At 42.8% G+C, this 12403-nt stretch overlaps 2 protein-coding genes and 1 long non-coding RNA gene across 4 annotated transcripts in view; 2 read left to right on the forward strand and 1 right to left on the reverse strand.

The window, feature by feature from the left end:
• The window catches only part of TRPT1 (tRNA phosphotransferase 1), a 130278-nt gene that overhangs the window by 90246 nt on the left and 27629 nt on the right, over window positions 1–12403 (forward strand). The window lies entirely within an intron of this gene.
• The window catches only part of MACROD1 (mono-ADP ribosylhydrolase 1), a 320217-nt gene that overhangs the window by 32038 nt on the left and 275776 nt on the right, over window positions 1–12403 (forward strand). The gene's annotated exons all lie outside the window — the stretch shown is intronic.
• Window positions 1308–10528, reverse strand: LOC309358792. The gene is made up of 3 exons (XR_014163605.1): window positions 9737–10528; window positions 3065–8955; window positions 1308–1409 (listed from the first exon to the last, which is right to left on the reverse strand). It is a non-coding gene; the product is annotated as an uncharacterized lncRNA (long non-coding RNA).

Genomic DNA, 12403 nt, shown 5'->3' on the forward strand with positions numbered 1-12403 from the left:
AGCCATGAAGCTCACTAGATGATGCTGAGCCAAGTCACCACCTCTCTGCCTAACCCACCTCATGGAGTTAAGGGGAAAGACCTCTTTTAAGGTGGTGACTGCTGTTTGCAGTTTTGGGAAGCACTTGTGTTAAAAAAATTCGGCTCCCCGCCCCCCAAATAACTTTTTCCTGATTAATTGAGGATGACTGTATTTATGAATTTTTGTAGATTGATGCATTTTAAAATATTTTGTGTCTGTAATTTTATGCACGCTAAGCTTTCCCAAGAGTTTCTGGAAGCCTTCAGCAATGAAGGCTGTATCATAAATAAAAAAGTTTGAAATTCACAAGATGACAGAGGCTAGCCGAGCTTTTGCTTGCTTTCAGTGGTGGTAAACAAGGTCTGCTACAGCAAATCTGCTTTGCGCAATTTTTTTCTTACAGTCAAGCGGTATATAAATTTAATGCAAATAGATAAATAAATTTAAGGCTTCTTTTCCTTTTTGTTATATTTGCAAATAAAAAATCCTTTGAAGAAAATATTTATTCTAACAATTGCTGATTTTGATGGTGTGCTTTACTGCTGATGTTTTTGCTGATGCTTGTTTTACAGGTTATTGTAAGGCTTTTATTGTACTGTATTATTTTTTCCTGAATTTATGCCATGATTTATGTTTTCAAATTTTGTAAATCGCATGGAGGCTCTATACATGTCAAGCAACTCATAAACTGAAATAATACCGTTAATAATAATGGGTTTTTAAGGTTGCAACCCTAAAATTGTCATCTGGAGCTGTTACTGGGCCATGACCTGAATTATATTTATATCTGTATGTGACCCACACCCACCCCTGTCCTTCTCCTCCTCCTATCATTTTCTTACTCTTTGTTTTCAGTTGAAAACAATATTGCTTAAATAATTGTTGTAGTTGGGTGTCTTATATAAAAATCTTTTGTAAATTAAAAGTGTTTTTAAAAGTGATTTTTAAAAAAATAAATAAATCCCCATGTCTGACACCCTGGGTTTGTTGGAGAAAAGGTGATATATAAATGTGAGAAATCAATCAATCAATCAATCAATCAATCACTTGCCCCCAATTTCCTGCTTGGATTGTTTTAGGACAGTGGGTCTAATTCAGCCAAGCTAGTCCCTCCAGTTTAACTTTCTTCTCCATTCTGTCAATTTGCCCTGCAAGGTTGTTTCCCACAAGCCACACCATATGTGATATCAGGTAAGGGCATGAGTCTGAAAAAGCGCAGTCATACTGCCAAATGTTAGTGTGAATGCTTAAGGAAATGTTTGAGTCAAGTGGAAACAGACCCACAGTTATGTTTGTTGAACTACATGCAAGGATAGGAGAGTAATGTTATAGTACACCAATTACAGATTTGTATATATTGTAACATTGCAAAGACACTGAATGCTGTCCTCCTCCCCTCCAAAGTTGAACTAATTAGGAAAAATATGGGAGCAATTGGAGATTATAAAATTAATGGCAGCGGTATGTTCCTACAAAATAACAAGAGGAGAAATGGGCAAATGGGTCCAAGTTGTAATGTATTAAAAAAGAATCGGACCAAAAGGGAATGAGTCTAAAGGAACAGTTGGGAACTTCAGGTGAGCGCCTGCTTTTCCTTTGAGATTGGGGCTTCCTGACAGTTAGGATTGGCTGCATTTAGGGAGTCTGCAATTGGGAGAAGGCAGAGGGCTTTGCAAACAACAAAAACATCATCTGATGGTTCCTGCAAAGCCCGACACTTTTCATGCACCACCAATCAGCTGACCATCAGCACTTGCAAAGCACCAAGTCTTTGCTCGCAGCAGTTTGATGTCTAACAAAATGGGCCAAGGAACATGGGTCACTTGACATCCTTGTGCCATCAGGTGACTGAGAGGTGGAGAGCCACAACACTTGTCAAAATTGGCCCAGGAGTGGGTGGGAGAAAATAAGGTTTGGACCTGCCAGTCAGATTCAGTTCCTCACCTTTGCTCTAGGGCAGAGGTTTTCAACCTTTTTGAGTCTATGGCTTCCTTAACCAACTACATTCTTTCTGAGGCACTCTTGTGGGGCTCAGGAGCCCAGTTACGTCACCCCTTGCCTGCAGAACTGGCAGCCTCTCACCCTTTTTCAAATACCCTCCCTTGTGGAGTGTTCCCTGAGCTTCCTCTCCTCTTCCCTCTCCTTGGGAGTCCTCTGGGTAGCCGCTGCCGCCACCTCTGGTCTCTGAGCTGCCCCTGCCCCAAAGAGAGGTGCCTTCCAAAGGCACCATTTGCCTGTGGAGCTTATAGCCAGGGCTGCTGCAATAAACAGCTGTGCAAGCCTTTGGGAGGCAGAGACATGAGGGCATCAGAGGAGGGAGGGAAGGAAAGAGGGACAGAGGCCAGTGTTGCCGATGGCACTGTTGACCATCATTCAAGGCACCCCAAGGTGCCACGGCACACTGGTTGAAAACTACTTCTCTAGGGAAACAGGAAGGAAGACTGGCAGAATCAGATCTGATTTAGCCATGAGATTTAATTAGAGATTTAATGGAGTTCAATGGGACTTACTTCCAGGGAAGTGTGCACAGTATATGATTTGCACTCTAACTGGATTCAAAATTATAACTAGTGAAAAAGGTGTCTCCGTTAATTGGGCAGCAGATTTCTTTTTCTTTAAAAAAATTGCATATTTTTCATACAAGTGCTTATAAAAATGCAGTTAGGGAGCACCATTCTAAGCGGTAGAGTCTCTTCTGTAATTCATACAGGCTATGATACCTTATAAGATGATGACTGCTGTGGCATAATTGTGTTAATCATCTAAAAAACCAGAAAACATGCTTGCTTGCTTTGGAAATAACTGTGCTTACTCACACACAAATTTCAATCAACAAATATCCATGTGATTACTTGAACCAAGCTGTAGGCTTCATTTTTTTAAATTTCAGAGTTAACCCTGGGCAATCAATTTCTGAACCTTGATTTGTGTAGATAAACCTTGCCCATTGTTGCTGATTTCTGCAGTTGCTTTTGATATACCTGGCTGACACTCTGCTTCTAGGAACTATCAGCTCCCCCTTTTCTATCCCACATGATCTGACCATCCTCCCAAATTTCCCTTTACATTTGTGTCTAGTGTGTTTCATGAGTCCACCACCAGCACCAGCACCAAGTGACACCACCAAGACTGCTATCAAAGTTAAATCTTTTCTATTTTATTCCAAGAAAGGGCAAGGAAAGATTTTTTTTTTGTTTTTATAATTATCATTTTTTTAAACTTGTACTTTTAAAATGCTTTTGTTTTTCTATGAAAAACAAAAAACAAAAAAGGGACTAAGGGAACTTGCGACACATTCATTTTTTGAAACATTTTGAAAATTTTTCAAGGCACCTAAAACGAGAAGGAGGCCAAAGGAGTGCACTTTGGTTTCTCTGAAGACGAAAAAGGGGGAAACGGGGGGAGGAGAAACACCCTTATTATTTTGGCGGAGAGTCTAGGGTGGGGATTCGCCCACAAGCAGCTCAGCAGAAGCAAAGGAACGGGTGTAGCAGGTAGTTGGACCAAAAGAAGTGGCTGATGAGCAGAAAGATGCTTGTCTTGTCTGACATTGTCTTTCAACCAACATAGACCAGCTTGATCCTAGCCAGTTTTTACAAAGGTCTTCCTTAACAGTTGGGGGAAATTGTAGTGCAATGAGTTTTTTTTCTCCCCACACCCCCAGTGCTCATTGTAGGATCATGGCCAATGGTGCATCTCCTCTTCTACCTTGGCCTTTCACCCCCGGCACTGATCGATGAATTTAATCCTACCACATAATCCATTAATGGCAGACATTTTTGCCATTCTATTTAAAAAACAAAACAAAAAGCCACACACATACATGTGGGCAACAGGAACAGTGGAAGCAGGTCATTTTCTTTCCAGTTTGTTGGAGGCCGCTGTGTGTTTTTGCTTGTTGTTAAAGAGAGCTCAGTTGCCTTCTGGCAAGATGGTGGGAGGGAGCTGTTGGCCTGGAACCCAGCCATTGTTAAGACAAAATTAAGAAGAAAACAGGTTGGGGACACACCATCTCAGAGATTCAGATTTCATAGTTAGCCTTGTCTTCTGCTTGTGCGCACGTGCAAGCTTTCAGAACTGGCTGGTGATGCTTGGCTGCTGTCAGATGCCAGCATCGTCTGTAGATCCAGATTGTGGGATTTTTTTCAGCTTAGACCAGGCAGCCAAAGAAGAGGGAGGAGGTGGCGGCATGGGACTGTCCCTCTTTCCTCTGTTGCACCAAGTTTTCCCTGGCTCCAGATAACAACCAGCCTGGCCTTCTGATAAGAGAGCAATCCCATAGTCTATACACCACCTTCTGTATCAGACCAACTGTGACCTGTTGCGAGGAAGCCAGGATCATTGCACGTAAACACTTGCTTTCCACTTCCATCCTGCCTTAGCCACCAGGACCCCAGCACTGGGCTTCTATCTCTCCTCTAAAATCAACACAGGTGTTGAGTTCCTTCAAGCCAATCCAGCTTCCAGATCCCTGTTGGTTGGGTTCCTTCCTGTCCACTGAGGTCCTGACCTCTTCCTCATTGCCTCCTCCCCTCAGGGAACTGATTTTAGCACCCATCGGACATGTATAGAAGATGTCCGAGGATGTCATAGATGTTGCAGATTGGAATGATCAAGGCTGGGCTGTGTGTGCACCTTAGGAAATGTTGAACCAGGCCTACTTCCTTTCCCAGGGAAGCTAGAGAACACACCCAGTGCCTGAATATTCACTCTGCTATAATTTTCCCAACCTGACAAAATGGCAAGAGCAGGCAAATGTTTAACATTGTTGGCTCTCAGTGTACCCCAGTACCATCTGCCTCTTGAGGGTGACCCCAGAACATTTGTGGGTAGCATATAATGAACTTGTACATTAATTCTGAATGTAAAGCAAATAACAAGCCAGGGAAACAAAAGTGCGAGGCCTCTTTGACCCAGGAAAAGCAAAATCCCACAATGCATTGCACCAACTCCCCACCTTCTGCCATGTTGCCATTTGAAACTATTCCAGTATTATGATCAGTTTCCCACTTTTACCTTTAAAGAAAAGGTAACATTTTTGTCTCTAGGCGATACTAGGCTAGATGGAGCAGTGATCTGACTTGATGTATCAAATGGGTTGCACATGAATTCCTCCTGTTTTCAGCCTACACACCAAAGTAGAATGGTGGCTGGTACCCATCAGAACTGATAGGGCATAAGGCGGGGAGCCCAACAGTAGGGGGAGCCAGAGCTAATGACAGGCAGAACCCACTAAGTCTAGTTTTGTCCCCATTCTCTTCCCTGCTGAGTTCTGCAAGGGCAATACTGAGGCTGAGGAGGAGGAATATGGCAGGCGAGGGCTGCCCCCTGGGCTGGTTGTAAGTAAATATGCAGACATGTAGATAGGAGTGCAGACTGAGGTTAGTGGGGCACTGCCACTTTTGTCCTAATGAAGAAGCTTCCACTGGTGCTACCTCTTGTTAGCAGTGTGTTTGACATGCCAACTTTGTGACAGATGCATGCAATTGTAAGGATTATCTTAGGGGTGGCAGGTTGGTACCTGTCTCATGTTTGCCAATATTAACTTGATTAATCTTGAGACATGTCTTCCTGTTCAAAGCACTCGGGATTGGAGGATGTTCACTTCAACTATACAGACTCCTACAAAGTGGAAATCTTGTGTTACAAAGGATTATAAAAAGTCACAGGATGGACTAGAAGTGGCAATTCGTTCTACCAGGCCAAAGTTTAGGGAGCCCCTTTGTTCTACGTCTTAAGTTAGGTGGGATTCTTAAGATTGTTGTGACTGCATGCCTGTAGGATATCATATGGTGGATCTCATGCAAAATCTGTTACTTGGCAACACTTCCTACATATCCTTTTACAAAGGGAGGGAGGCGCATGTTTAGTCCTTTGTGCATCCCTGTCATATCAGGAATCTTTCCTCTTTCTGTTTAAAAAGACTTTGGAGGGAAAATATGGACGTAGAGAAAAGTAGAAAAAAGGCGGGTCCTGTGATGCATATTCAGACTAGATATAGGTCTGAAATACTGAAGGTTAGACTAGAAGTGGCCAATAAATGGAGAGCAAAATTGCTTTTGGAGGAAAGGAAAAATGGAGGCCAAAAAGAACATGGCTTCCTTCAGATTCAGTGATTTCCAAAACATGTCTGGATTAGGAATGTGGAAGAAAACATGATTTGGTTCATATTTAAAAGTAAACCATGTTGAATTCACACTTTTTGAAAAACAGTGCAAACCAAACACAGCCATCCTTTGAAATTCACACTTCTCTGAATTTGATGATGCAGTTCCCCAGCCAAGTACAGAAATGCATATACAGGGGTAAAATGTACATACAAATTCATATATTAGTGAAAATAACATACCAAATGCATTATATTAAGGAACATTTTGCAAAAATGTGTAAGTCAAAACTGCACACAAAAATAGGAAAAATTAGGAAAAATTCACAATATAATGCTTGATGAATTCTCACGAGGACTTAAAAAAATAAATCCAGAAATTTTGATGGAAGTGTGGACTGAATTTAAAATTGGAAAAGTAAGAAACTTGGAGAACTGAAAGTGACAGATTTGTCTATTTCTATCTGGGATAGGAGATCAGTAGAATAAAGAGGGAAGTGGAATTAAGAGCAAGGGTTTTCAGGACAAAACCTCTCTCTCTGTGTGTGTGTGTGTGTGTGTGTGTGTGTGTGTACGCGCACACACCTCACTTGCAGAATAGCTAAGTGTTCTTCCACTGAGGAAGTGGAGAGCCCAAGGCAGCTGTCAAGTTAGATGGGATGGACAGAACAAATAGCTGAGTCTGCTTGATGGGTAATGCTGCCTTGCAGGGACGATGGATTGGAAGTTGTGCCATAGACCCCCTTGACCAGACTGGCTTTCTCAGCCTCTTTTGTGTGCTGCTGTCAGCTTTAACTATTTTCCCTCTGCAGACAGAATGCCTTGGTTTTACTTAAGGGACAGCAAAACCTCTCTTATTTCCAAAGACAGTTTTATCCAATTGTAGTCTGAGTCACAGTAGACCCCCTGAAGTCACTGAACATGGCTAACGTAGGTTCATTAATCTCATTGGGCCTACTCTAAGTAAAACTTAGTTGGATACGGCCCAGAGTTTCCCCCTTTTCTTCTCTATGCTCTATGGAAGGTCTGTGATTTGTTTCTGATATCGCTTTGCTTTTCTGAGCAATTTATGTGCATGCAGGGTTCTTAGGTTTTCTCTCAGTGACAAAGCAGATATCCAAATGAATGCTTATTATTGTGATGGGGGGCATGCATGCTAATTTGTTGCAGATGGGAACATGCATCGGAATGCATCCCACACTGGTGGCAAAAAAACAGTGCTGGTGGATCAATGTGCTTGCATTCGTTTTCAGATTTTTTTCCAGTCTCCATTTCCCAGATATCTGCCCTGCCCAACAAAAAGCAAATGGGCTAGAATCTAATATACAGTAGGTATTAGTGGATCAGCTAGTAGTGCTTTCTATTATTTTCTCATTTCCAATCTTAACTTAAGTTCTCCTAATTTCCACATCATGTTCGTGGTTTTTTCTTTTTTTAAAAAATAGCCCTAATGAAAATTCATCAACATTTTTCTTAATATCATCATTTGGGTGTGCAATTTCCCCTAATATTCAGAGTTTTACAAAGCGATTCCCCCTAACATAATGCATTTTAACATGTTTTCACTAATATATACTGTACATCTTTTGTACACATTACTTGGCTGGAGAACTGCATTGCAAATTTTTTGGAGAAGTGCACATTCTGAAGTATGCCTATTTTTCAGTTCACATATTGTTTCAGAAAAGTGCTAATTAGGTAGGTTTGCCTTTAGATGCAAACTGAATCAAGTTCAAGTTCCAGCCGCAACATCCCTGAGGAACCCTCTTTGAAAATATGAGACCTCCCATTCTCATGTCCTTAAGACCTATCTGTTACCACATTCCGGGGAGTGGGTAGGTTGGGTTGGGAAGCCAAACTTGAGTGCTGCTTTCTTTTTCCCACCCCTGCCCTCTCTTGCTCACTCTCTTTTTTCTTTCTTTTTTAAAAAGCTCGCTCTCCTAAATGAAAACTTTGCAAGCTGAGCTGCAAATTGCTTGTTACTGTAAACTCTGCATGAGTGCCAGCAATGGCGCACACCAAACAACCCTCGAATCACCTGAATTAATGAGCAGCAGGGAGAGGCAGGTTTTTAAGGTGTGTGGTTTTTTTTGTTTTTTTGCATTGTGCTAAATGCATCCTCCCCAAGAGCCTGCTCACATTAGCTCTGTTTGTTGAGTACTGTATATAGAGTTAAACACTTAATAAAATTACACTTCATGGGAGGCGAGACTGACGCGTCGGGTCCAAGGCCTGGATTGTGTAAAGTGATGTTTAGCATATAAACATTAGCTGGCCTGGAGCACTCTTTTGTAATTTTTGTTGTTTGCGTTTTCCTTGTTGATGGTGTTTAATAGGAAAGAAACAAGCTACCCACCCACCCACTGCTTCTTTCCAAAATGACTTCCGTGGACGGCTTGTTCCCCCCCACTGGTTATTTCAGTGTGCTGCTAATGAGCTGCATAAATTTGCATACTGAGAACCAAGGGTTGGGATATATAGCTAGAGAGAGGTGTGCATGCATTTTATGCAGAGTATCTGTGATTACAGAATTGGAGCTGTGAGCACCTGTCTCTTTGGACTACAGATAGTGAAACCATGGCCCTCCAGATGCTGCTGGATTCCCACCATCCCTGACCACTAGGTCATTCTGGGTGGGGCTGATAGGATTTGGAGTCTTAACAGCATTTTTTTTTCCTTACAGGGGGAAGGGCACAGGCTCCCCTCTCTTGGGGCACTTGATCTGTTCCAGAAATGTGACTTCTCCCACCTAGCCTTTATTACTGCCCGCCTGTGCTCTCCATTAGGTCCTGCCTGAGTTGCCTGACATTTTGCTGTCGTCCTTGTTTCTTGTTGCATTCCTTTTTTCTCTCTCCCTTATTTTATTTTGCTTCATTTCCCTTTCTTCAATCTAGGACAGTTCCTCTTTGCTTCTGTGCTGATCTTGGCACAACTGCCTTGTGCAAAGCTCTGCACAGGAATAGTGAGGTTACTTGAGGGGCAGGGTACCACTCTGTTGCTTGGAAATACATGACAAGGTGTCCCCTTGTTAACTAGGCTTACTCGTGGGCAGGCATACTAGTGGCAGACTTGGGGCTGCCAAATTTCAGTAGTGCCCTGTGTGATGCTAAAATTCAGCCTCTCCCACTCCATTCTACAGCATTGTTCCTGCAGTGCAGTGTCCAGCGTGACTACACCAGTCGCACTACACTAAAACCACCTTTGGGCACACCAGCTTTCAAACAGAAAGCTAAGACGACAGTGCTCCGTTGCAGTTGGTTTATTTGCTTTAAAGAGACTGATGGAAGGCACTCTCTAATTTTACACCCAAGAAGAACCGTGGGAGGTTTTTTTAGTACATGCCTAGCTTGGCATGGTGAAATCCCTTGCCTGTGTTTCCACGACACCTCATCTAGTTCTTTCTCCCAGTTAAGGTATCCACCCTATTTAAAATATTTTCAAGGCAGCTTACACAGATTAAGATGAAACAATACACTATCTAGGGTTGCTAGACAGCAACCTAGGTTACTCTTGGGGCACTTGATCTGTTCCAGAAATGTGACTTCTCCCACCTAGCCTTTATTACTGCCCGCCTGTGCTCTCCATTAGGTCCTGCCTGAGTTGCCTGACATTTTGCTGTCGTCCTTGTTTCTTGTTGCATTCCTTTTTTCTCTCTCCCTTATTTTATTTTGCTTCATTTCCCTTTCTTCAATCTAGGACAGTTCCTCTTTGCTTCTGTGCTGATCTTGGCACAACTGCCTTGTGCAAAGCTCTGCACAGGAATAGTGAGGTTACTTGAGGGGCAGGGTACCACTCTGTTGCTTGGAAATACATGACAAGGTGTCCCCTTGTTAACTAGGCTTACTCGTGGGCAGGCATACTAGTGGCAGACTTGGGGCTGCCAAATTTCAGTAGTGCCCTGTGTGATGCTAAAATTCAGCCTCTCCCACTCCATTCTACAGCATTGTTCCTGCAGTGCAGTGTCCAGCGTGACTACACCAGTCGCACTACACTAAAACCACCTTTGGGCACACCAGCTTTCAAACAGAAAGCTAAGACGACAGTGCTCCGTTGCAGTTGGTTTATTTGCTTTAAAGAGACTGATGGAAGGCACTCTCTAATTTTACACCCAAGAAGAACCGTGGGAGGTTTTTTTAGTACATGCCTAGCTTGGCATGGTGAAATCCCTTGCCTGTGTTTCCACGACACCTCATCTAGTTCTTTCTCCCAGTTAAGGTATCCACCCTATTTAAAATATTTTCAAGGCAGCTTACACAGATTAAGATGAAACAATACACTATCTAGGGTTGCTAGACAGCAACCTAGGTTGCTTCCAGATGTGGTCTTAATTTGCAAACGGATCGTTTGCAAGTTTTTTTAATAAAAAAAACTTGATATTTTCCCTGGAATGAGTAAATCCAGATTAAACGGGGGGGGGGGGGTAAAATGAGCTGGGAATTTGAGGCAAATTACACTGTACAGATGCTGCAAGGAAAAAAAACACCTCTGCATGTGTGAGGAGCACCAACCTCACAATAAACACGTCTGGAAATATCCCTAGAGAAGCAGTATTTGCCTTGAACTTTTACCATGTACATCATACATAGATCTGCAGTGTAAAAAAAAATAAGTCTCGATTCTTCTAAATTTGAGCTCCCAACACAGATAAGCACTAGAGCTTTACAAAACTGAAAAAAAACCACAGGCTTCCTTGGACGTATTAGGAAAGTGCCTTATCTCACTCTATTTCCTAACTTGTGACATGTATATTGCTATACATAGCAATAGATGGGGACTAGAATCTTGCACGGCTGGAACATCTGGTATTAAATGTAAGCCTGCTATAGGCCATTATGATAGGAGCACACCTCTATCCCTGCTTTTCTGTGCATAGCACTGGCAATTTTAGAGCAGAAAACAATTTCAATGTGATACAGGAAGTGCCAATAAGGACTGTGTTAGAAGACGCTGCAAAAGTCAGTTAAGCCAAAGGCACTGAGAGATAAATTGGTAAATCTAGAGGGGAACTGCAACCCAGAGAGGGATGTGTTGCTCATTGCGGGAGTTGATGGACACAAATGCCATTCTGCTGATAATTGGCCAGGCTTTTAATGTTTTCCCTTTTCTGAGTGTTCATTGCCCACCCTGCTTCCTCAGTCACTTTGTTTTGTCACAAGCCCCTTGAAATGCATTTTTTCCTCCCCTGAACAGTTATTGTTGCTATTAAGGAATGCCGGGCTGTCAGAGAGCCCCGCTGGCCAGGAGAAGGAATCCCACTGAAAGATGCCTCTAATGGCGTGTTTATTGCCTTGCTCTCCAGTTAGCCAGCTAATCCCATTTATTGCCCTTTACAGAAATTAAGGGGTTGAAACACTGCACATTCTTGTACACAGCAGAAGGCGTGCAAAAAGAGAGAAGCTGCATGTCGAATGACACCTAAAGTGACTTCTAATTACTTTCCTCCATGAGTTTGTTTTGCTTGTCAAGATCAGGATCTTGGAGTGGGGGAATACTTTAAATTCTACCCAAATCTAACTAGAGGTCAGGCCTGCACAACTTGCAACCCAGCAAGTCAAACAGTGGCAACTGGTCACTGCTGGATCTGGGGCGGCGGGCGGGCCCAAGGGGACCACCAGAGGTGGATCCAACTGGTTATGTCCCCCCCCCCCCATTCTCTTGCCTTCCAAAGGTACTGTGGGTGCTTAAGTAACACAATGCAATTACTTGAAACACAGTCTCCTGGCCCACAAGGTGGTGGCCCACAAGGAACTTTTAAATTATCGTTTTTGCTGCCTACTTTGGACTATAAAAATGGGTGTGAAGGTGGTGTTGGGTTCAAGACCCTGGCAGGTCACTTTATGTAACTGCTGGGCGACATTTGGTATGAAGTTGTTCCAACCCTGGCCTAGGGCTTATGTTGGGGGCTTTTCTTTCCTGGAGTGAATTTATTGAGGAGGGAAGTATAGCTATAGCCCCTTTGCCTAGTGCTACAGAATTGCCCATCCTGTGATGGATGATGATATGTGGGGAGAAGTATTTTCTCTCAGGACTTGAAGAAATACTTAAATATTAATGGCAAGATGTAAATTAAAAAGGCTCCCATAAGGGGAAACTTCTTCATTGGGGCCCTATTTCCAAAAATCTTTGCTGAACCAGAGCTAAGGTTCATCTCACTCAGCATCCTCATTCAAATGGTGGCCAGCCCAATGCTTTTGAGAAGCACATTTTGTGCCTAGCCTCTGGCGCTCATAAGATATGCTACCATTACAAATGGAAGTTCCACACAACTATCATGTT

Source organism: Podarcis melisellensis (genome assembly GCF_964234715.1).
Source record: "Podarcis melisellensis genome assembly, chromosome: 16".
Taxonomy (NCBI): domain Eukaryota; kingdom Metazoa; phylum Chordata; class Lepidosauria; order Squamata; family Lacertidae; genus Podarcis; species Podarcis melisellensis.